Here is a 24,890-nt window from a genome sequence, read left to right as displayed (position 1 = left end):
TCCTATTAATAGTAGTTTACTAATACTAGCGTATGCGGATGGCATCGTTATCATAGCAAGAAAAAGGCGGACCAGGTCCAATCTTTCACGGAATTAGAAGCAATAGTCAAAATAATGGGGCTACACGTTAATACTATACTAAATTTACAATCCAGCTGCAGTAGAAATAAAACAAACCAAGACATGTTAAATGCTACTACGAGCTAGCACTCCCGGATCATAATTTACAATGTATATACATTGTAAATCCCAAACCATGATTTCCAAAGTTAATACATTGTAAATTATGATTCTGGAGTGCTCCTAGTAGCATTTAACGTGTCTTGGTTTGTTTATTTCTACTGCATCTTGATTGTAAATTTAGTTTAGTAAAACAAAGTATATGAAGGTGATAAACAATAAGCAACTAGCAAAACTTGAAAGTCTTACGTTTGGAACACATACTTTCGAAGGAGTAACACAGTTATATATCACGAAGATACCCAATTTGGTTTTAGAAATGCTAGGGTACCAAGGAGGCACCTTTTGCGCTTAACATCCTATTACAAAAATGCCGTGATCAAAGAAAAGATGTATTTGCATGTTTCGTGGACTTCGAAAAGGCATTCGATAAAGTACAGCATGAAAAATTAATGCAAATACTGAAAAATATCGGAATAGATGACAAAGATATTCGTGTCATTAAAAATTTGTACTGTAATCAAATTGCTACGGTCAAAATTGGAGATAACTACACCGATGAAATCTCCATACAACGAGGAGTCAGACAAGGTTGCATTTTGTCAGCAACATTGTTTAATGTTTACTCGGAACAGTTATTTAAAAAGGCGCTTGAGAGACAGCAATATGGAATAAAAATCAACGGAAAACTACTTAATGTGATAAGATATGCAGACGATACAGTAATTCTGTCAGATAATATTGAAGGTCTCCAAATTCTGCTTGATCGTATTCACGAGGTAGGAGAGGAAATGGGCATTAAAATAAACTTAAACAAAACCAAATTTTTAGTGTTTAGTCGTGACCCACATCCAGATGCAATGCTTCAATTAAACGGAGTCCAAGTTGAGAAAGTTCACAAAATGATATATTTGGGAACTGTGATAACGGACCAACTAGATCCAGACATAGAAATAAAACGTAGAATAGCAATGACTAAAACTACTTTTATGAAAATGAAGTCATTTCTTTGCAATAATTATCTCAGTTTAGAACTAAGACAAAGAATGGTTAAGTGCTATGTTTGGTCCGTACTTTTGTATAGTGCAGAAGTGTGGACGCTAAAAGTATCGATCATGAACAGAATTGAAGCATTGGAAATGTGGATTCATAGACGGATGCTGAAGATCCCCTGGACAGCAAGAAAAACTAATGAAGAAGTACTAAGGAAGGTCAACAAAGATAGAGAACTGCTAAAGACTGTTAAACATCGAAAAATGTCTTATCTGGGACATATAGTGAGGGGAAGTCGATATAAAATATTACAACTGACCCATAAAGGCAAAATATAGGGCCGTAGAGGTGTAGAAAGAAAACAAGTTTCTTGGTTAAAAAACATTCGTGAATGGACTCAGATATCAAATGCAGGACAATAATTCCATATTGCAGAACATCCAGAAACCTTCGCAAACTCGGCAACGTCGGCTAATTCTGCTGTGGCACGTGAAGAAGAAGAAGAAGAAGACAGTTCAAAATCTAGACTCACAAATCAACCACAGAAACACAATAACTGCAGAAATCAACAGAGGTATTTTTATACCAAATAAAACATTACTATATGGATTGACGAAACTGTTATCATGAAAGATCATATAAAAAGAACGAAAATAGTGATTTACAGAACTCTTATCAAGCCCATCCTCACGCGCCAGAAACGTGGATGATGAGAAAGAGCGATGAAGAACGTTTATGCTGGTTTGAACATAAAATCTCAGACATATTTATAAAGCCGTGCTGGTGAACGGACTATGGCGTAGACGCTATAATTTTGAACTTTACTGCCTTTATCGTGAATCTGCTATCGGTATGTCCATCAAAATAAAGAAGATGCGGTGGTTGGGCCACTAGAGAGAATGAACGAAATGAAGCCGTCAAAACACATTTCTAACCAAAGACCGGTTGGAGAGAGGATAAGAGGCAGGTCTAGAGAACGGTTTAAGGACCAGGTGGTAGACGACTTTCCAGTGTTACAGTACCAAATTGGAAAACCAAGAAGGAGAGCAAAGAACTAACGCTGATTCTAACAGGAAAAGACTCACCAGGGGTCTTGATGATGATGATACACATTTTTGAAAATTTGTTTCACATATTTTTATGTATATCATGAATTTCTTTAATTTTTCGATTAAATTGTTCAACAAGCAAAAATCATTCATTTAATTTTTACTTTTTCATTACAGTAGAACCCCGATTATCCGGGTGCGGATTATCCGTGCTGCCGATTATCCGTGCTATGATTTTCTGTTACTCAAGTTGCGTTTTTGAGGTTTTATCAAAATATCGTCATCGTAAATCACTTGACGGAAACTCTATATGACGAAAGAGAGACTCATAATGAAATACTTATTTTTTTCTGTTATTTTTTTATGGTAGGTACATATTATGTGTGTGTATACATACATATGTATTATACATAAGAAATACATGTTTGGATTATCCGTGCCACCCTTCGGTCCCGAGGAGCACGGATAATCGGGGTTCTACTGTATTTCGAATAAAGATTTTAAATAATATCTTTTCTTATCTTTACGCACTTCGGAATCACATTCAGTTCTGATATAATATGAAACTCAACGTAGGTACAAAATGGAAATATTTGTGTGAGCTTAGGAAACGGTCATTAATCTAGGTATTAGGTATATTTTAAACCAGTTAAACGGATTTATACCATCCAAAATCATTATTTATTTATAACACGCAAACCACCTACATTTAGTACCAGTAGGTACCACCATTCCACCTTTGATATAAATTGCTTCCAAAAATACCCTCTGGAATTTTAATACCTTCAACCAGAACTTGATTCTTTTAAGATTAAACTCACTAATAAACAAACCTGTTTGTAATCAGATGGACCATATGGTATAAAAGTGTTCGTCCATTACTCAAGCTATCACCAGCAGACACAATAGTGTGTTATGCACCGCTACTCAAAATCACGTTGTTTTCAGTTCTATATGATTAATAACTGTTCGAACGAAAGCGAATTTAAAAAATATAGTTTCAAAACATAGTTCATTTCACGTAATAATGGGTATTGCCTTTCACACGAATCCACGAGCATTTGTGCGAAAACTAACAATAATTTGTTATGCTGTATTTCCCTTATCAAAAACAGCGGCGTAGCAATTAAAAAAATAACAGAAAATGTTTTGTCTTACAAAAAAATAACTTAAAAATGTAATAATTAGTGGACATAATGACGAGTTTCAACGAAAAAAAAAAGAAGGGATTATTAGGTATTGTATGTTAATTTTATATATTATGTAATATATGTATTTTGAGTGTCTTTGCTGCTGTCGTGATCCTTTTCCATTTTTTCCTTTCCTTGTACTGACCTTTCCAGGCTTTAACATTCATTGCTCTTATATTTTCTTCTACATCATCCAGCCATCAGCCTTAAACGAAAAAACTGCCATTTTTGACACTTAGGTATTTCTTAATAACTGAAATTCTCGTCCGAACTGTGACGGGCATTTTTGTATTTATAATTTCATTACGTATATAGTACCCAAAAAACCTATTTGCAACCTGGCTGCTCAAATGTCCCGAACATGGTATATATAAGGTGAGGCAGATAAAGGGCCTATTAGAAATATCTCGAGAACTAAGGGCAACTGAATTATGCAAATTGGAATAAAGGGGTTTTGAAGACCGATCTATTTAATGAAAATATTTTCATCTATTTGGTACTTCCGGTCATACCGGAAGTTGCTTATAAATTCGTTTTTTTAAATGGGACACCCTATATATTTTTACATTTTTGGATTCTCCTTGATTTCTTCTTTCTTGAAATGTAAGGTTTTGTAATAATATACAGGGTAGTTTAAAAGATAATTACGTTTTTTTATTCATTTCGTAGCAACTTTCACGCCCTGTAGAATTGTAGTAGTTTTACATCAAAACCTCTGTTTATATTCAAATAATTTTTAATATAGTCTACTATTGTTAACAATTATTAGAATAGTTAGATTTTTAATTTTAGTATACAGAGTGGGTCGAAATTCGGAATGAGGATTTTCTGAGTTTTCTTAAATGGAACACCCTATATGTTAGTATTGTAGTGAAATTATATTGTATGGTACTTTTTATTCCTTAAGCATTCCCTATACCTAACTGCTTTAATTTGTGCTTAATTTTTAATCGCGCCAACAATGTTAACTACGTGGGTATTTTGACAGCTCAACCATTATTGACAATTTTAAGTATCAGTCTAGATTAATATGAATTTATTTCCGAAAAATTATTTGTGATTGAATATTTTCACGGCCAACCTAATAAAATTTCACGTATTTTGTGTTTTCCTAAATGTTTGGCTTGAATCACCAATAACTAGCAAATTAAAGCAGATAGGTATAGGGAATGCTTAAGAAATGAAAAAGTACCATAAAATAGCATTTCATTTTAATACTAAAATACAGGTTATTCTATTTAAGAAAACTCAGAAAATACTCATTCCGAGTTTCGACCAACCCTGTATACTAAAATGAAAAATTAAATTATACCAATAATTCTAAACAATAGTAGACTATATTAAAAATCATTAAAACATAAATAAAGTTTATTATGTCAAACTACAACAATTCTACAGGGTGTGAATGTTGCTACGAAATTAATAAGAAAACGTAATTATCTCTTAACCTACCCCATATAATATCACAAAACCTTATATTTTAAGAAAGAAGAAATCGAGGAGAATCTAAAAATGCAGAGATATACAGGGTGTCCCATTTAAAAAACGAAGTTACAATCAACTTCCGGTATAACCGGAAGTATCAGAGACCAAAATATTTTCATTAAATAGTTCATACCTCAAAACCCCTATATTCCAATTTTCAGGATTTTCTTACCTTTAGTTCTCGAGATATTTCTAATAGGCCCTTTATCTGCCTCACCCTGTATTTGCCTGATTTCCCTGGCATATTAAATTGAATAATTGAAACAATATATATGTATTTTCTTCCTATACATTATTTCGGAAACTTTTATTTTATAGTTTTTTTTTTATTTTTCTATCTATGTATCTTTTGCTGTTCTGCAAGATTATTCCATTAAAGAATTGACAGTTCGCAAACGCAAATATCCCTGAAATACTTACAACACTGCGGTAGGTGACCATGAACAGGACCAACAAATTATTCCACCGCGCCACAAGAAGACTCTTTAAAATGCCAGAAACAGAGTTCAGAGGATACATCGTGAAACCCACAAACTGATTGACCATCTAATCACGGCCTAGCTATACTCCGTTTGAAAATTATTGATAGCATAGTTTTTACGACGCCGGTCATTTGTATTGTAGGTTGCATTGTACTCGAAGTCATAAAATTCGAATAAAATGCAACATAAAGTACAAATGACCTGCGTCGTAAAAACTGTGCTATCAATAATTTTCAAACGGATTATAGGTGGTTGTGGTTACTATCTATATAAGTAATTAAGTAGACGCCCAGAAGCCTATTAGGATCCCGAAGATGATACGATCCCATAAACTAAGCGATGCAGCTGTTGAACGTTTCTACGGCTCCACGGGCGAGAAATTGACGCTAGCAGTTAGTAGCAGTAAAATGAACTTAAGGTTCCGCGGAACGGAATGGGAATAGCCGAACTGAACCGACTACGCACAAGTCCTGTAGTCGGTACAGTTCGGCTATTCCTATTCCGTTCCGCGGAACCTTAAGTTCATTTTACTGCTACTGCTAGCGTCAATTTCTCGCCCGTGGAGCCGTAGCCTTTTAAGAAGAAGAAAGAACCCTGTGATATATGATAAATGCTCTTTGACATGTACATATTATTAGGGCAATAAACGTTGTTATTTTTATTTTATTAAACAATAAACAGACGATTTAAAAGATTTTTTTTCGATCCAAAATGTATCAAGATGCGCCACCTAATATGAAAGCATATTGTCAATTAGATAATATTTATGTATTGTTTTGTAGATAAAGAAATATTTAATAGTAGCAAATAAATTTTAAGCAATACACACTTATTTCTTGATCCATTTGTCACGGTCAAGTTGTGTTGCAACAAACCTTTCAATACTACTTAGTAGATATTGCTTTAGACTTTTAGCACATTATTTCTCAACTTTTGAACCACCTTTTCTTTGTGACTGCGAACAATAAATGACACATACGTTGAGCATGTCAGGATAACGTTTGTTGCCAATGCAACGATCAACCTTCAAGAAAAATCTCAGATGTGTATGTTATGAGGTGAATGTTATTAACTCGAATCGAGATAACATGCATTGATTTAATTACATGTATTACCTAATCGAATTCTTACATACTTAAGTACATAAAATTAGTTTTCTCAGAAATTATACATACACATTGTAAACACCGTTAACACGGTTATTGAAAACGTTAATATACATAGTTTATATGACGCACATAATAACAATTTTATAAACATAAAATATACAAACACAAAACAAAGGTATATGCAAGGCCTTTGTTCGTTACTTCTTAATAAGATTTAATAAGATTTTTACTTTAGTGTATAGTTTAAAAATATATTTTGAAAAAAATATATATAAAAGCAAAGTCAGTTAATATAATTACATAATAGAAAAAACTACGACTTTACAAATAACCTATCAAATATATCCATCGCACCTTATTCTATTGATTATATTGGACATTCCTTGGGCAATTCCTTTAAGTTCTACTGGTCTCTGTCTGTTTCTACTGTCATCAGTATCGTCCATATGATTTTAGTAAGTGTATTAGCTAGAGCTTAATACAACATATCACAACAAAAATTGCCAAACTTAAATGGAGTTCGCAAGCCACACTGCTAGACAAAAAGACCGAAATTGAAACGCCACAATACAACATTGGGACCTTACAAACGTAAACGACCAAGGGGAAGACCACAGATGAGGTGGGCAGATGATATGAAAAGAATAGCCGAAACAAATTGGTAGTATGTGTCTCTATTGGATAAAAATCGATGGAAGGAGTTAGAAGAGGCATATGTTTAAAAATGGACGATAGAAGACTAAGAAGAGGAATATAGCTTAATACACATACCAATATAGCAGGGGTGGCCAAGCTCCTTGATAGCCAGAGCCACTTTCCACAAGTTAAAATTTTTCGCGAGCCGCAATTAAAAACGTATTCAAAAAGTATATAAAGAAGGTATGCACAATGTTTTTTAACATTTTTTAACAAGTTTTATTTATTGAAAATAGAAATAAAATTACGAAATATTAAAACTTAATTACATTTGTTTTCCTTATTCTTCTTCTAGTTGTCCTTATGACCAATAAGAGAGTCGATCTTTGCTATCACCTATCCATCTTTTACTAATTTCTTCCACGCCTTCCGGTCTTCTTCCCGTTTCATTCACCTGTTGCGCTGTTTTCCGTCTCTTGGTTCCGACTTCCTGGATTTGTTCCATCCACTCCTTTCTAGGTATGCTCCTTCTTCTTTGCCTCTGTCTCTTGGCATCTGTCACCTTCTTTACTAGTCTGTTCTCGTTCATTCTAGTTATATGTCCAAACCAATTCACGTTTCTTTTTTCAATTTTTTTCTCTATTGATCCCTGTCTTTGCATGTTTCTAATGTTTTCGTTCCTTTCCCTGTCCAACATTTGTTTTTCTTCTTTTGGTAATTCTTTAAAATTTGGTGAATAATTTGTGGTAGCACTTCTCAGAAATTATTTCAGATGCTGGTTAGTTTATACTGATTTGTGTTAGGATTTCACGAATTTTAAAATGGAATTAAATGGTCCATGCAAGTACGTTGTTTCTAATATGGAAATAATTTGACAAGCATCCTTTCTTAATAGTCCTGTCGCCAGGGGGGGTACAACGGCCTCCTGTATTCAGATGGACTTACCCAAGTTTCTTTTATGTATTTTGACCCGTAGAACACGAATTTTTTGGGTAACAGTTGATCCGGATGTCGATAAGATTGTTATAAACCAAGAAGTTGAGGAATTACATAACAGCGATTTCTCGCAAAACAAAACATGTTTTTGTATTTTTTGGGCCATTCTAACCAAAAAGTGTTCCTACAAATTTTTTCGTAGGATGCATAGTTTTCGAGATAAACGCGGTGGAACTTTAAAAAAATCGAAAAATTGCAATTTTTGTACCCGAATAACTTTTGATTAAAAAATAAAATAGCAATTCTGCTTACCGCATTTGAGAGTTCAAGTCAAAGTATATCGGTTTTAGTTATTTGCATTGCTAAAAATTTATTATTTTATTGTTAAACAAAAGTATAAACACCTAGTGCTGGAGTGATGTTTTCAATGATTTCTCATTTAAAATCCAACGAGTAGGTACAAGTGCAAGCGAGGCTATTTCTACGTAGCATGCATGTAAACGCATGTATTAGGCACGGGAAACACTATGTGTTTATAGCTTTTTTTAGCAATAAACACATACATTTTCAGCAATGTATATACTCGAAATCGATAGAATTTGACTTGAACTTTCAAATGCGGTAAGCAGAATTGCTATTTTATTTTTTAATCAAAAGTTATTCGGGTTCAAAAATGGCAATTTTTCAATTTTTTGAAAGTTCAACCGCGTTTATCTCGAAAACTATGCATCCTACGAAAAAACTTGTAGGAACATTTTTTGGTTAGAATGGCCCAAAAAATACAAAAACATGTTTTGTTTTGCGAGAAATCGCTGTTATGTAATTCCTCAACTTCTTTGTTTATAACAATCTTATCGACATCCGGATCAACTGTTACCCAAAAAATTCATGTTCTACGGGCCAAAATACATAATAAAAACTTGGGTAAGTCCATCTGAATACAGGAGGCCGTTGTACCCCCCCTGGCGACAGGACTATAATTTAGAGAATGTACTTCGATTTTGGTACAAATTTCCAAAATTCAGTAATCGGCGTCGCATAGTTTTATTTTCAAGCATGATCTTCTTGCGTCTCTATTAATTTTAATTCTCCTGATATTGTTTGGGTCATATATTGGTAATAAAAAATTAACCTTATGGACTATATCTATTTCAAATGAATTGAGAAAAAAATGAAGCGACGATTTAAAATATTTTAAGTCTTGAAATAAATTTTGGACTTAGGTCAATATTCCTTCTGGATTTTTTATTTACTCGTTAAGTTTTTCTAGTTTATTATTGTAACAATTTTTATTAAGTCGAGTAAAATGACTAATTAGGTATACAAATCGGTCTGGAGTGGGCTGATTACTGACTATTATGTCGCGCCACTCTTAATATTATTTCGTGCAGTTTTCGATTTGTCATATCACTCTTAGCTTGGATGGAAATGGAATTTGTTACAAAGTTGCATTTGGTCTTTCATATTTGTTGTCAGTAATTTAAAAGATATTCTGAAACACATGTGGAACCCCAGGCCATGTTGGCCATGTTGGCCACCCCTGCAATATAGAAATCAAACTAAAAGCTCAAAAGAACACAACTTGTAAAACAAAACCAGACATGAAGAATATACAAGACCCAAAGATGAAGGAGGTGGTAATAAAAAAATTAAACACATCGAACTCAAAAATAGAACAATTCATAATAATTGGAAAAACATCGGAGAAATGTTATCTAAAGTTACATACTAAAACATTAGCCAGTATTACAAAAGATGGAGAACAGCCCACTTAAAAGACGAAATCCCACAGAGTATCAAAAAAATCACAATGAAGAAAAACATGTATAAAAAGGCTAAGAAGTTTATTAACCGATAAGTACAAAAAATGGAAGATCTAATCGTGTAATCTATAGAGAAAAATAATCATCTACTGAGGACAAAACTTCCTTCACGAGGTGGAAAATCAAGATATACAAAAACATAACACGACCGACAAGATGTGGGAACGTAAAATCCTTCGAGTAATACATGGCCCTTGTAGAGATACAATAAGCGTGACAAACGAATGAAGGAGCAGACACAACAACGAGTTAGACCATAATCACCTTATAAACCAATTTATTCGTCTTGAGAAAGATCAAATGAGAGAAAGTCTGTAAGACGGCGGCCTAGAACAACGTGGAAATATGCAGTCAAGGAGGATCCGGAAACAATAGAAAATAGTGGAACAGGATCTACAAGAATTGGAGGCAAAAGTAAATGCGCTAAATACTGACGAAGAGTTGTAACGCCATTGATGATGATAAATATCTATATATAATATAAAAAAATATGAAAAAAATATTTTTAAGAAACGCTTTTCTTTAGTTACGAGTTACTAAAATTAAACATATAAAAAAATGAACTATAAAGAAAAAAATAAAAAAAATTAAAAAAATCAACACATTCGTCAAAGAAAAGCGTGCCGCGTCTTCATCGAATAAACGGTTTTCGCACCACGCTTTTCTTTAACGAATGCGTTAGATTTTTTCAATTTTTTTTATTTTTTCCTTTTTAGTTGATTTTTTTATAACATGTTTTATTTTAGTAACTCGTAACTAAAGAAAAGCGTTTCTTAAAAATATTTTTTTCATATTTTTTTATTTTTACTTTTTAGTCTTACACTTTTCAAACAATAAAATGTATCGTCATGTTTATTAAGATATGTATAAAACATATGATGTACAAACATGAAAAGTAATCGGAATCGGCAAAAAATTTGTAACTTTATTGCTTATTTATGAAGCATAACGTAAACAATTAACGTAAAAAGTGAAATTATGTATAGTTCATATAATTAACTACAATCTGTAAAAGTTTCAAGTTTCTTCATTGTAAAAAACAAGAGAATTAAGGCATTTTCCGTTAAAATAGTTTTTCTATTTAAACAATTAATAAACAAAAAAAAAATTTATTGACTATTCGTGTATTGTTCCCGCGAATGCATATGTCTGCAAATTTTAGTCATTTGCATTGAAGAAAAGGCAGTCAAATTAACGTCCAAAGATTTGACTCAAACGATTGAACTCAAGAAAAGCGTTTAATTAATTAATACAGCAAAACGAATTCTAATGTTAATTGTAGCACAAAACGTCTCTACCGGTGGATTTTCTAAGACTACGATAAAAACACGAATTTTTTGAATTCGAGTTTTGGTTGAAGTTTTGATTCGTATCGTATTGAAATTTGACACGAATAAACGCCGATTTATATATAAACAAATATATGAGCGATTAAAATTTGAAACTTTATTGTTTATTTATGAAGCATAACGTAAACAATTAACGTAAAAAGTGAAATTATGTATAGTTCATATCATTAGCTACAATTCGTAAAAGTTTCAAGTTTCTACATTGTAAAAAATAAGAGAATTTAAGCATTTTCCATTAAAATCGTTATTTTTTTATTTAAACAATTAATAAATATAAAAAACTTTTTTTTATTGACTATTCGTGTATTGTTTCCGCGAATGCATATGTCTGCAAATTTTCATTCATTTGCATTGAAGAAAAGGCAGTCAAATTAACGTCTAAAGATTTGATGCAAACTATTGAAGTAAAGAAAAGCGTTTAATAAAATACGGGAAAATTCCCGCGGTTGGCTGTATATTACAAGGAAAACTGCAAAATTGTAATTGGTATATTAAATTTAGTTTTTACTTTTTTTACGTATTATTTTGTAAACAGTGTACTATGTATAATGCTTATAAATTATTTACAGAATTTTGTTTATGAGCTGTTTTAACTCATTAATATGGCCCGCATTATACGTTTTAAGATCATTTTATAAATAAAAACCTCATTAAGAAATCTGATAAAAATAGTAGAGGGCAAATATTATCTATCAAATAGTTCGTTAAAAATAATGCAAAAATTATAAAATAAATACTTTTTCCGCAAATCGCCAGGAAATTTTGACATTCCTGTCAAAATTTCTTGAAGAAAAAGTCAGGACTTCCTTATTGTAAGGAAATGTCATTTCCTTACTGTAAGGAAATGATATTTCCGTAGTTGTTAGTGTTCTACATAAATGATAATACATATTTTTACTCATGCGATAATCCATAAAACGTCTGTATGCATTTTCGTACTTTTCTCTTGATTTCTTTGGCAATAATTCTAATGAAGCAGTATTCACTGCCTCAACCAGCTCTGGAGGAGTCCCAGGAATGGAAATTTCATCATCACTTATCATTTTACTTTCGAGAACACCAGCAATTAAATTTATAAGCGTCAAGTTTGACAATTCAACCTCAATACGTTTCCATAGTAACCCAAGTAATTTTATTAGGAATTTCAAAGCACCATTTATTTGGGAATAAAATTATCGCGTTTTTTTTAAATCAATCAATATCTGTCGAATTTTAAACGATTTGCGGAAAAATAGTATGTTTACCTCGTAGGAAAAGCCACATTCCTGGACTCTGTGTTGCTAAGTCTCGGCTTGCGCCTCGACTTAGCAATCTTCACAGTCGTCCAGGAATGTTAAGCTTTTCCTACCCGGTAAACAATGTACTATTAAATTTTGGGTTTTCATACCAAATAAACTGAAATTCAGAAACTTAAATGTGAAATAAATATGTGGTTTTATAATTTGCGCTTTATTTCGAAAAAACAATTGTTGATAAAATAGTTGTAAAACATGATTCGAACGTTTCAGAAAACTGAAATAGATTAGAGTTTAGATACCATGTAGCCTGGCAAATGAATAGCAATATTATTTTTAATTTATTTGTCTACATTAGTAAATCATTTATGTGCATCAGGCAGTCTTTAACGGAAGATGGATGTGTGAGAGTACAACTTTGGAATATATAATTGTCATAAAAATAAGTAAGCACACACTTAGACAGTTGGATAAAGTGATTGATACTGTAAACAGAAAGGCCTTAGTCGGGAGTTGAAGTACCCACGTCTAAAATATACAGCGTTTCTTCAAAGTTGGCAACATACCTATGGGAAACTTTTTTATTATTAATACATATTACTAAAAACAGTCTGCGTTGTCTCAATCCTAAGATCCAATCATCATATATTAAGTTTTATTAATCTTCTACGAGGAATGTAAATAATTTTCAATTTTCCTTAAGAGTAAAGTACCCTTATATTTCACAATATCGAAAATTGTTAACATGATTATTTCATTCATAGGAGATTCTGACCAATAGAAAGCTACAGAAATCTGAATTAAATCGATAATGTTTGATAATCTCCCGTCGTTAAGTATATTACGTCAGATGCCCTTCGTTGCTACGAAAAAATACATTCAGTGACATTAATGACAATTAATGTTTTAAAAATTATAAAAGTGATGACTTTCAATCGTCAAATATTTATAAAAACTGTGTGTTTAATGGTACTTACATAAATAAATTACAATAAAATTTTGGTTTTGAACAGTTTTATTCATGAAATAATCGCAACAAATTGCACTCGACCTCTGAAATTAATATAGAATTTTTGCTCTCGTGACACTTTGACATAATTTCACTCGCCTTTGGCTCGTGAAATTAAAACTGTCAAAGTGTCACTCGGGAAAAATTCAATAATTTCAGAGCTCTTGTGCAATTACTACTAAAAGTTTATAAAGATTATGCTTTAATATGCAATTCTAATTAAAAAAATGCAAATTTTTCTCAAATTACCGATACCGAATATCATTTTTATTTATTACAAACATAATAACTCTCCCGTTCCGATACAAAATGATAAGCTAATTTTCACAAAACTTCCAAAAATTAATTAAAAATCTAATGAGCAGTGAAAAGTTAATAACACTTCAATTCTTTTGTATATTTTAGATTTCATTATCCAGTATTGACAGGAAGATGATTCCTACATTATTTTATTGTCCCCTTATCATTTGAGCTAATCTGTTGGAGGTGTACCCTTATAAAATACAGATAAATCAACTGTGCTAAATATAAAATACAAAACCTTTGTTGCAAGCAATCTTTGTTTCTGTTGTTTGTATTGTATAAAAACGGTAGTTGTTAAATCTTTTTTAATAATAGCTTTAGTTGTAGTGAGGACAATGGAGAAAAAATTGTAAACCAAATGTTCTATATAGAACTCAATTCAGTACAGTACGTCAATGAAAAAGTACAGCTATCATATTTTGTTGTTATCCTAGTATAGTTAATGAGCCAGTGAGTGATATGTCAGGTAGGTTAGGGACGGCTGTTATAGTTTATGCAAAACACTGGCATTGAAGATTATGGTTTCGTAGTTATGTATAATAAGTCTTATCTATAATTTTGTGTTGTTGAGTAAACAAACCGAGAAACAATATTTTAATTACAGGTACTGGTTGTTTGTAATAAATAGGTTGAATTATATGTGTAACGTCAATACTAAATGAAAGTCAATGACGAAAGTCAACTTCTAAGGCCCGGTTTTTCAGTGAGCGGTTAAAATTTTGGTTAGCTAACCTAGTTTAAATTTTAACCAATATTTTAACCCTCATAGCGTTTTTAGTGCTTTAAACCAAGTTAAGAAAATCTCGGTTAGCTAACCACTTTTTTTCTTCTGTTGGCAGCAGTAACTGTACGTGAGCATGTGCAATTCGAGAAATAATGATTAATTTGACAGAAAAATAAATAAAAAACAATTTCATAACCAAATTAAAAAAATGATTAATGCAATGCAATGTCAAGTTCGGAATCTTTGTTTAGTTCATAAAGTCAATTAGACTTTTTTCCGATTTTGTTTGTCAAAGACCACGGTCTTATCACTATTTGAACAGATTGACCAGGAAATAAGGAGTTTGGTAAATAATTATTTTGCTGTGTAGACAAATATAAAATAATCTTTTTAAAATCTTACTAGGAATCAGGCATTAAATCCTATTACAGTAAGTGTAAACATAGGTACCTGTTACAATTATATTTAAATATATTTCCTTGTAATTCCTTCGTATATACCTAATAACGATAATAATTTATAATTTCGATAATAATAATTTCCTTATAGGTCTGGATCCCGCGTATGAAAAAAAGTTGATTAATAGCAAGCTGAAAATTTGTTAATAGCTTAAAGGTGTCTAGTCGGAAAAACTTTGATATATGGGAACACTATAACAGGGGCAGTTTTAATTGTGGAACAGGTTAAAAATTTGGAACGGTCAGACCACGAAAACGGCACATTTATTTTGTCCGTCACAACAGACTTAAACTCTCCGAACAGAGATTAAACTCTCATGCAATAAAATCAGACTGCTATTTATCACCTGTCATAATTCTTGTCATTTGACATATTCTACATGTTCCACTCATTAAAACGCCCATTTGGTAATAAATATCAGTCTGATTTTTGCATGAGAGTTTAATCTCTGTTCGGAGAGTTTAAGTCTGTTCTGTCGGACAAAATACATGTGCCGTTTTCGTGGTCTGACCGTTCCAAATTTTTAACCTGTTCCACAATTAAAACTTCCCCTGTTCCAGTGTTCCCATATATCAAAGTTTGTCCGACTAGACACCCTTCAGCTATTAACAAATTTTCAGCTTGCTATTAATTAACTTTTTTTTCATACGCGGGATCCAGACCTATTATAATAATAAGGAGGTATCAGAATACTTCCCGCGATAGCGATGAAACAAAATAACATAAACCAACTAATATCTTCTGTCAGGCAGGTGCAGGTACTCAAAAAAATAAACATGATGCATTCACTGCACCCATGCGCAAGCGTAACCGCAAAATTCGGAGTTAAACCATCTAACGAGGATCGGTTAAAATCTTGGTTAACTTAAACGAGTTTAAACTCTAACCTAGTACTGAAAAACTGATTAACCATGAATATTTCGGCGACCGAAAAATAAATAGGTTAACCCAGCACTGAAAAACCGACCCTAAGAGAGGGCAGATTGTAATTCGCACCATTTTCTGGTACTAGAATCGACTAGAATATCTGAATAATCTACACAACAAAACAAAACTAACGTTAACAGAAAGACAAGAAAATACAATAGTGAACAATAATTAAGGGTACAAGAATAAAAAAAAACGTACATGAAAAAGTTAAAATAGAGTGTTCTAAATTTACAAATACAACAATCGTGGCAACAAATAAAAAATCAATACAAGAAGCAAATAAGAAAATGATCAAGAGTCAACAATAAGAGCGAAGTAAAGATTGGTTTGATAATGAACAACAGTAAACAGAACAATATAGTAAGAACGATACCAAACAATAGTAAAGAAAAAATAAAAATACTTCAGTAATTACGGAAAACAAAACAGAAGAGTACAAAAACAAATGAAAGATAAACTCAAGAAGATATGCAGAAAAAAGAAAAGGCAATAAAGCGAGAACAAACTCAAATAGAAGAAAAATTTCAAAACAGAGACGTGTATTCATTTTACCAGGAGGTCAAAAAGATGGGAAAAGGTTATTAAAATTACTGCAGTTAGATGAAAACCAAGGAAGAAACACTAATTAGTGAACCTAAAGAAATAATAGTAGAGTGAAAAGGATTATGGAAAAATGTCGAGGAATATAGTAACAACAGTGAACCAACCGATAGAAGAGAAGGTCAAAATGGCCATCCAAGAAATGAAAAATAATATAAAAGTCCGGAATAACGAAATTTACATAGACATGGTCAAATCAGGAGTACAATAATTATAAAAGAATTTATGAACTGTTAGAACAAATTTGGAATACTGAAAAAATGCCAAGTGATTGGGATAAAGCCCGAATACTCGTATATCCACTAGTCAAGAAGGGTGACAAATTCAGATTTAACAACTATGGGGTCATAGCTCTACCAAAAGCCACGTACAAGATACTGGCACGAATGAACGGATGGAAACCATCCTCCAAGAATACCAAGCCAGATTTAGGAGTAATAGATCGACGATTATTAAAATTTTCTCCCAAAGATTAATTCAGACAACGTGTTATAAAAGTAATTTCACTATATATGCTTTATTAATAGACTTTAGGCAAGCTTGCTACATGGTGGACAGACAAGGAATTTGGAATCCCGAAAAAGCTGAGCAAGGGGATAAAAATGACCATTACTAACACGAAACGTGAAATTGCCTCGCAAGGTCAGACATCGGAGGAATTTTCTGTTCTGAGTCTGAGACAAGGTGACTCCTTATCCACCTCATTATTCAATCTTACTTTGGAAGTTGTAGTTAATAACAGTAGAATTTTAGTCCAATTTTGCAATTTCCGAAGCCACAAACGATCGAACCAAAATTCAAAAACTACTGTTTTAAACCTTTGCTAATCTACTAAAAGGCGAATACTATACTATAAATAATATATTTAATTACCCTATTTTACCTATGTATAGCGATTTAACCCTGCTGTCCTGTTCGGGTCTATTTGACCCAAAAAATAGTTTATTTCTTATTTTACAAAATATTACCCGGCGTAACGATTTGGTGTTTCGTGACTTTATTACCTAATATGAGGTCTTTCAATTGCATATGAGATAAATAATCAACTTCCTGATTTTTTTTGATAAAAATGAAATTGTTACCTAGGGTATGTTCGGGTCAATATGACCCGCGTATTTAAACCGTTAAAAATTACCTGTGTATGTGTATTTAGTTGGCAGTATTCTATATTGGTAGTACCTGTGTGTTTGTCAGCCAGATACGTCTGTAAATAAAAACAGGTTTCTGCAAGCTAGAACTTGTAAAATAAACAACTGTAGTATAGCTGGACGATGTTGCAAATCAAATTGTAAATATGACCAACATGGAAAAACAGCTGGTCTTTGGAACCAACTGGAAAGACATGAATAAAGTTGGTTTCCAAGCATACATTGGTCTTTTATTTTTAGCTCGAGTTTATAAGTCCCATGGTGAATCAACTAAAAGTTTGTGGAATGAAGAAGTGCGTGTAGTATATTTAAATCAACAATGTCGCTTGATATATTTACAAAAAGTTTGCAAGTAATACGTTTTGATAACAAAACTACTAGACAGGATAGGAGACGTTTTGATAAACTTGCTGCAATACGTGAAATTTAGGAAACATAGGTAGAAAATGTACCAAAATTTTTTTAACCCTGATGAAAATGTTACCGTCGATAAGCAACTAGTTGCCTAGCGAAGTGCCTAGCAAGCCAGCGAAATATGGCACAATAATTTGGGTTTTATGTAATTATAAACAGTAAAACTTTATTATGCTGTAAAATTGCAGATCTATACAGGAATGCGTGTGATGTGTGACTTGAGTAGTGATTTGGAAGGCTACAATATTACGTGTAATAACTTTTTACATCGTAAAATTTAGAGCAATTTTTTCTAAAACAAAGTAGATACATACAATACCGGAGCTTTCAGTAAAAATCGCGAATAAAGAAGTTCATAGCTCGTCTGTTTTGCCTCATGCAAGATACCACTGTTGTTGACAATATGTACATATTCCTAAAAATAATAAAAATGTTGTTCTTATGAGTACTTTGCATCATGAATCGATGCATCATGCATCACTTTCATCAAATGAAAAAGCCCCAAATTATTTTAGATTACAATTCCAATAATGGAGCAGTGGTACTCTAGATGCCCAGATTAGCTTGTTGGCACGTATACATGTGAGAAGAGATAAATCGCTGGCCAATAATTCTTTTTATAGTCTGCTGGACATTTCTGCCTACAACGCGTTCGTGTTATGGGCATCAATAAATATCCAATGGGATACCAATAAACTGGCAAAACGGCGAATTTTTCTTGAGGAATTGGGAAAAAACTAATGACACCAGTCATCATTTCCAGAAAAAATTTACCAAGAACTAAAGGTTCTCACGAACTTGTAAAAAGGACACGAGCAGAAAAAAGTAGATAAGATGGAAATGCTAGTGAACCGTCTATGGACAATCTAACTCCGCCTGCTAAACGAGCACGCTGTAAACTTGCCCTAAAAACGATAACAAGACAAATTACTATGTTGTATAATATATCATAAACATATTTGTAAAATACATTCTTTTTATTACCGTCCCAGTTGTAATCTGATTTAAATTTTTGTAGATATTTGTTACTAGGCTTTTTTGAAAAAAAAATACCTTTTATTTTTATTAATAAGGTTTATTACAATATAATTTATTACATATAATTTATACAATATTACAACATAATTTTTGTTTAATTAACCATAATTTCTTTTTAATAAACTTTTATTAATCACCATTAGCTTATTTTATTTTGATTAAGGAGCGTAAACCATAGTTGGGTCATATTGACCCGAACAGTACATTTGTGTAGTTAACTCGAACGGGACAGCAGGGTTAAATGAAAAAACTGCCCTTTTTGACCCTTTTGTTAATAACTAAAATTCTCGTCCGAACTGTGACGGGCATTTTTGAATTTGTAATGTATTAGGTATATAGTACCCAAAAAACCCATTTGCAACCTGGCTGATCAAGTGTCAAGAACATGATACATTTTTGCCTTATTTCCCTGGGGTAATATGGTAGCTCCAATGGTTTTGTGCTTCTTCGGTCTCCGAGTCTGCTCAATATTATCTAGCCTAGCAGGTTTAGTGCAACATTGTTTGGGTGGTTTTCCAATTTTACCAAATACCGGCTGCTATATTCACTTACTATTTACTTAACTGTAGCTACTTGGAGATCGTCTCGGATTTCCCTGTTTGGTATAAAGCAAGGGGCATTTGTTATGGTCCGTAGTACCTTCGACTAAATGTACCACACACAATTAATGAGAATAGCGTAAGATCAAGGCAAATGTATAGCTTTGATCGCGCTGTACATCCTGGGTATACCCAGAGGGAGAACGCCTGCGCATTACAAAATCGAGCGTTCGCGGAGTTCAAATCTTTCCCTCTGAACACCCTCCGGATTTTTAATTCGGTGTTCGCGCAGTACAGAAAAAAGATCCTGAACGTGTCCGGGATACGCTCTCGACGTTCGAGGATTTTGTTTCGGATTTTAAGTTCGCACAGGCGCACAAAATATTTGGGAAGAATTTCTTGACATTCTGTTCTTTACTCCTTCCAATTCTTAACCTAAAATATTGTTTTGTTTATTTGTTAAACAACTTGTAGATGTAGATTCTGGTTTTTAAAGTTTTAAAATTATGTAAAGTGTTGTATCATTTAAATATTCTTCAAACAAATTTTAATATTTTTTATATTAAAGCTTTTTTAGTTGTGTTTGTCAATGTTTTCCATTAGTTTGCTTATAAATAAGTAGGTACCTTTTCTAGTATTATTTTCATTCGATATTCGATAATTATTTATTACGGTAGTATGTATTACAATAAATTGTGTACTCTGTTTTTACTTAATTTCTTTTCTATCTAGATGAGCTTATAAGTACCTACATATTCTTGTGGTTTATTTTTCAGTTTAATTTATGAGTTAAATTAGTCTCTTATTGAATATACACATATCAAAACATAAACAACATATCAAACTTATTCTGAAACTATTTATTGTGTCTTGTTATATTTCATTATTTTTGTGGTGTAATAAACCACAACACAATGTCACAACCTATCAAATTCAATACATATAATATCAAAATTGGAAGTGATTGCTTTACTAAATTATTCCTTCCTTCAGATAATGTTGAACCCCAGGAAGTTAAAGGTAATTTTTATATCTAAATATCAAGCTGCCATTTCCAAGTGATACATAACAATCTTTTACTCTCTACAAAAATGTAAGCCGGATTTTGGCGTGGAAATACCATATTATCGAAATAATATGGAAATAATAAAGAAAGACGCTAATCAAATTTCTAACTTCTAAGAAAGGCATTGATGAATAGAAAGTTAATCCTTTGCCTGTTGCTTTTATTCTCTTTCTCTTTCTCTTTGTTGACATACAAATTTGTTGCATTTGCATTTTTTTTTTAACATTGATTTCGAAATAAGAAAGGGATAAGGGATAACAAAAGGCTTCCTTCTCTAACCTTAATGTATGCAACCCGTCATTACATTACGAATCCGAAAATTGTTCGCGGAGCGAAAAATCCTGAGCATGTCCAGGATAAGTTTACGTTGACGCCTGCGCATTGGAAACTAATCCCGAACTTACTCTGAATACGTTCGATTTGTACAGCGCGAACGCTGCTAATATTGACTGTAGGTACAGAAGATGTCAGGAAATCAGGATCCATGAAATCAAGCTTGTTTTCTTAAACAGAAAATGTACATTAAGTATAATATATTTATTTTAGGTAAGTTGTGTGGAAATAATTTTCCGCAAGAAACACCTCAATTCGCAGCAATTTTAAATTAAATATGCACTAAAAATAATTGTCCCCGTATAAATCGTGCTTGAAAATGACACAAATGCCAAAGAAACCTCGAACTATTTGTATTTATACGCTGTTTAACATTAAAGAATATTTGTAATTGTTTTTTATAAAAATAAGCAGGATATAATTCTTTAAAGACTGTGTCGTGATTACATCAAGGATTACACTTCTCTGACATTTTCTATCCCACTATGACTCATCATCTCATGCCAAAAATAGATTCTATATGGTAATTTATTTGTTAGAAACATCTTTATAAATAATTGTTAAACAATATACAAATTGCAAAGTCACATATATAAATACATGTATTATTTCCGCAATAAACACATCACTTTTCAATTGTTTTGAATTAAATATTCACTGAAAATAATATCTTCTTCTTTATTAAAATAAAATAGGCAATACGTCAATGTGTTCAATCTTCGGTACCGTAAAGTGAGGCTACTTTGTGACACTTTTTTAGGTTTTGTGATGATATAGTACATCTACTTTCGGTTTATTATAATTTTAAAAATATCACCTGAAAGCTCACTCTTTCCTCTATGTTCAGTGAAAACTAGAATGCGCTATATGTGATAGAAATCAAGAAAACGTCAAAAAAAGTTGTCACAAAGTCGCCCCATAGGTGGGGGTTTCTTCGTGACACGTAAGTTTTTCTGCGATATTTATATGGAATTCTAACTGTGATGTGACACAAAGAAACACCCGTACATTTTTTACAGACAACATTTTAATGTTAAATGGAGGTAACATATTGTGTTAAAATATAAATTTACTTTGGTAGAAATATCTTCTAAAAATTCTTCTTCAAAAGTCAAAGTTTTCACGCCAACCTAAAATCAACTGTTTTGACGATGATTAAATCAGCTGTGGCATGACGAGCGAAGTTGCACTAGGAACTTTGGTTATTGTTCCCTAGATAGTGCACATAGTCTACTATTGAAATAAAACATTTTAATTATTCCAGCATTTCTAATGGCTCGGCCAAGTTAATAAGTTAAAAAAATACACATGAAATCCTTTATAAAAGGTATATTTGTTAAAATCCCTATACAGGGCTACATCATAAAACAAACAGAACTAGTTTTCAATCGGTTAACTGATCATCATCAGTGTTTCCTAAAATGTGTACAACTTGAATCGAACATGCTAACCACCAAAGTAAAAATATTAGGGTAAAAACCCTTTAAACTTAATCCGTCATAGGAACATCATCATCATCATCATCATTCTCTTTATCTTATCCCTATGCGGCGTCGGCTTCCCTAATTGCATTTCTCCACACAATTCTATCCTGGGTCATATCAATATTAATCCCCTTTACCAACATGCCCTGCCTAATCGTCTCCCCCCACGTCTTCTTTGGTCTTCCTCTCCTACTCCTTCCAGGAATCTGCACTTCAGCTACTCTTCGTATTGTATGATTAACGTCTCGACGTTGAACATGACCAAACCATCTCAACCTATGCTCTCTCATTTTGGCATCAATTGGTGCCACACCTAGACTTTCCCTAATATACTCATTTTTAATTGTATCCTTTCTTGTCACTCCACTCCTTCATCTAAGCATTCTCATCTCCGCCACATGCATTCGTTGTTCCTCTTTCTTTTTCACTGCCCAACATTCAGTTCCGTACATCATAGCCGGTCTTATGGCTGTTTTATAGAATTTTCCTTTCAGCTTCATTGGAACTTTTCTGTCACACAACACACCACTCGCTTCCTTCCACTTCATCCATTCAGCCCTAATTCTACTGCATGCATCTCCATCTATTTCTCCATTACTCTGTAATACCGATCCCAGGTAATTAAAGCTATTGCTTTTTACAATCAGTTCACCATCCAAAGATACCATTTTATTTGTAGTAATTCCGTCTTTAAATGAGCATTCCAAATACTCTGTCTTTGTCCTACTAAGTTTTAAACCTTTTTCCCCCAGAGCTTGTCTCCACTGTTCCAGTTTTTGTTCTAAGTCTCTTTCACTATTTCCTATTAACACATCATCAGCATACATTAAGCACCATAGAATGTTACCTTGTAGTTTCGCTGTTATCTGGTCCAAAACTAATGAAACTTAATCCGTCATAGGAACGTATAAAAATTTTACTTTGGTGGTTAGCATGTTTGATTCAAGTTGTACACATTTTAGGAAACACTGATGATGATCGGTCAACCGATTGAAAACTAGTTCTGTTTGTTTTATGATGTACATAGCCCTGTATAGGGATTTTAACAAATATACCTTTTCTAAAGGATTTAATGGTTTTTTGTAATGAATGGTATACAGCCAACTACAGGAAATTTTTTCCTCGTGGATTTTTTAATAAGTTTAACTTTAGAGGCCACTGTCACAAAGTAACCACATGTGTCACAAAGTAGCCTCACTTTACGGTATCCTCCTCTTTGGTAGCGTTTAGACACCGCGATAAATCCGAGCAATTTATCGATATTGATCGAGTTGTTTCAATTTATCGTTGTGTGTAAACGGTACATCGCAGCGATTTGTCGGAATTGATCTTGGATTGGAGTTGGTATCGGATGGCATCAATTTATTGAAACGATCGAGTTGTTTCAGTTTATAAGCAATCGCGACAATATATCGCTGCGTCTAAACAGCTTTAAAAAGATCAATAGATCGTAGAAATTTATCGTCACAATATCTCGGCATCTAAACGCCACTTACCTAAGTAGTCATTTCACTATTTTTTGGTTCCCTCCCGCAATGATTCGTCACTTGTCCTGGTTTGTCTCATGCCATTCTGTTTTGTGTCTTTTGTCAATATATGTTAATTCCATTCTATTTTATTTTATTATACCCATGCTAGTCTGGGCAGATTATCGGAGAATAGGCCATTTTTGGGAAAAGTTAGTTACCAGCAATTTTATTGCTGGAATCTAATCTTATGATTGTATATATTAATAATATAGGTATGCAAAATCCGCAGATAGTGTGCTACTTTTTTTATAAACAAAATGGCGCCCGAAAATCGTGTTTTTTTTTTAATTTTTGCTCTTAACTCAAAAGATTTTAACTTTACACCAAAAACACTCAAATAAAAATTCGTAATTAAATTCTGCATAGACGCGTTTTTCCAGATTTACTTCGACAAAAATTTTCCCCGCAAAATGCGGATTTTTCCAACAAAATCTTTCATTTTCAACTAAAATTTTAGAAAAATAATTGTTTATCGATAATTAAATAACTTGGTAATATAAAAGCTCTTTTCAAACAGATTATAATTCCAGAAGCCGATGGAAATTAAATGAGCAGTTTAGAAACAATTGAATTGTTAATTAAAAATTTACAGTCGGTATAATAACCAAAATAATTATGATTCGTAAGAATAACTATGATTTTTGTATAAAAAGACACTGTACCTATCTAATTTACCTTACACAATTGAAATTTTTGCGGCCTCAGGAATATTTCAAAAATTATTAACAATTTTTTGGCTTATAAACAAATAGAATTCTCGGCAAATATTAATATAAATTAAATCATGAAAACGGTATTGAAAAAAAAGCGGCGGGACGCCTCTTTTAAAAGAAAAAACGTTTAATTG

The 24,890-nt window shown here is 32.5% G+C and overlaps 1 protein-coding gene across 2 annotated transcripts in view; it reads right to left on the bottom strand.

Moving 5' to 3' along the window:
• The window catches only part of LOC114330487 (unconventional myosin-XV), a 368,864-nt gene that overhangs the window by 286,364 nt on the left and 57,610 nt on the right, over positions 1-24,890 (bottom strand). The window contains exon 1 of one of the 2 annotated variants that reach the window (XM_028279831.2): positions 3,056-3,280. The exons of the other annotated variant lie outside the window; for it this stretch is intronic. The gene's annotated coding sequence lies outside the window, so the exon portion shown is untranslated. Of the gene's footprint in view, positions 1-3,055; positions 3,281-24,890 lie in introns of those variants that run through there. 2 annotated transcript variants of the gene reach the window in all.

Source organism: Diabrotica virgifera, chromosome 5 (assembly GCF_917563875.1).
Source record: "Diabrotica virgifera virgifera chromosome 5, PGI_DIABVI_V3a".
In the NCBI taxonomy this organism is placed as follows: domain Eukaryota; kingdom Metazoa; phylum Arthropoda; class Insecta; order Coleoptera; family Chrysomelidae; genus Diabrotica; species Diabrotica virgifera.
Note: the sequence above shows the minus strand (reverse complement) of the source record. Positions and strands in the feature narration are given on the sequence as shown.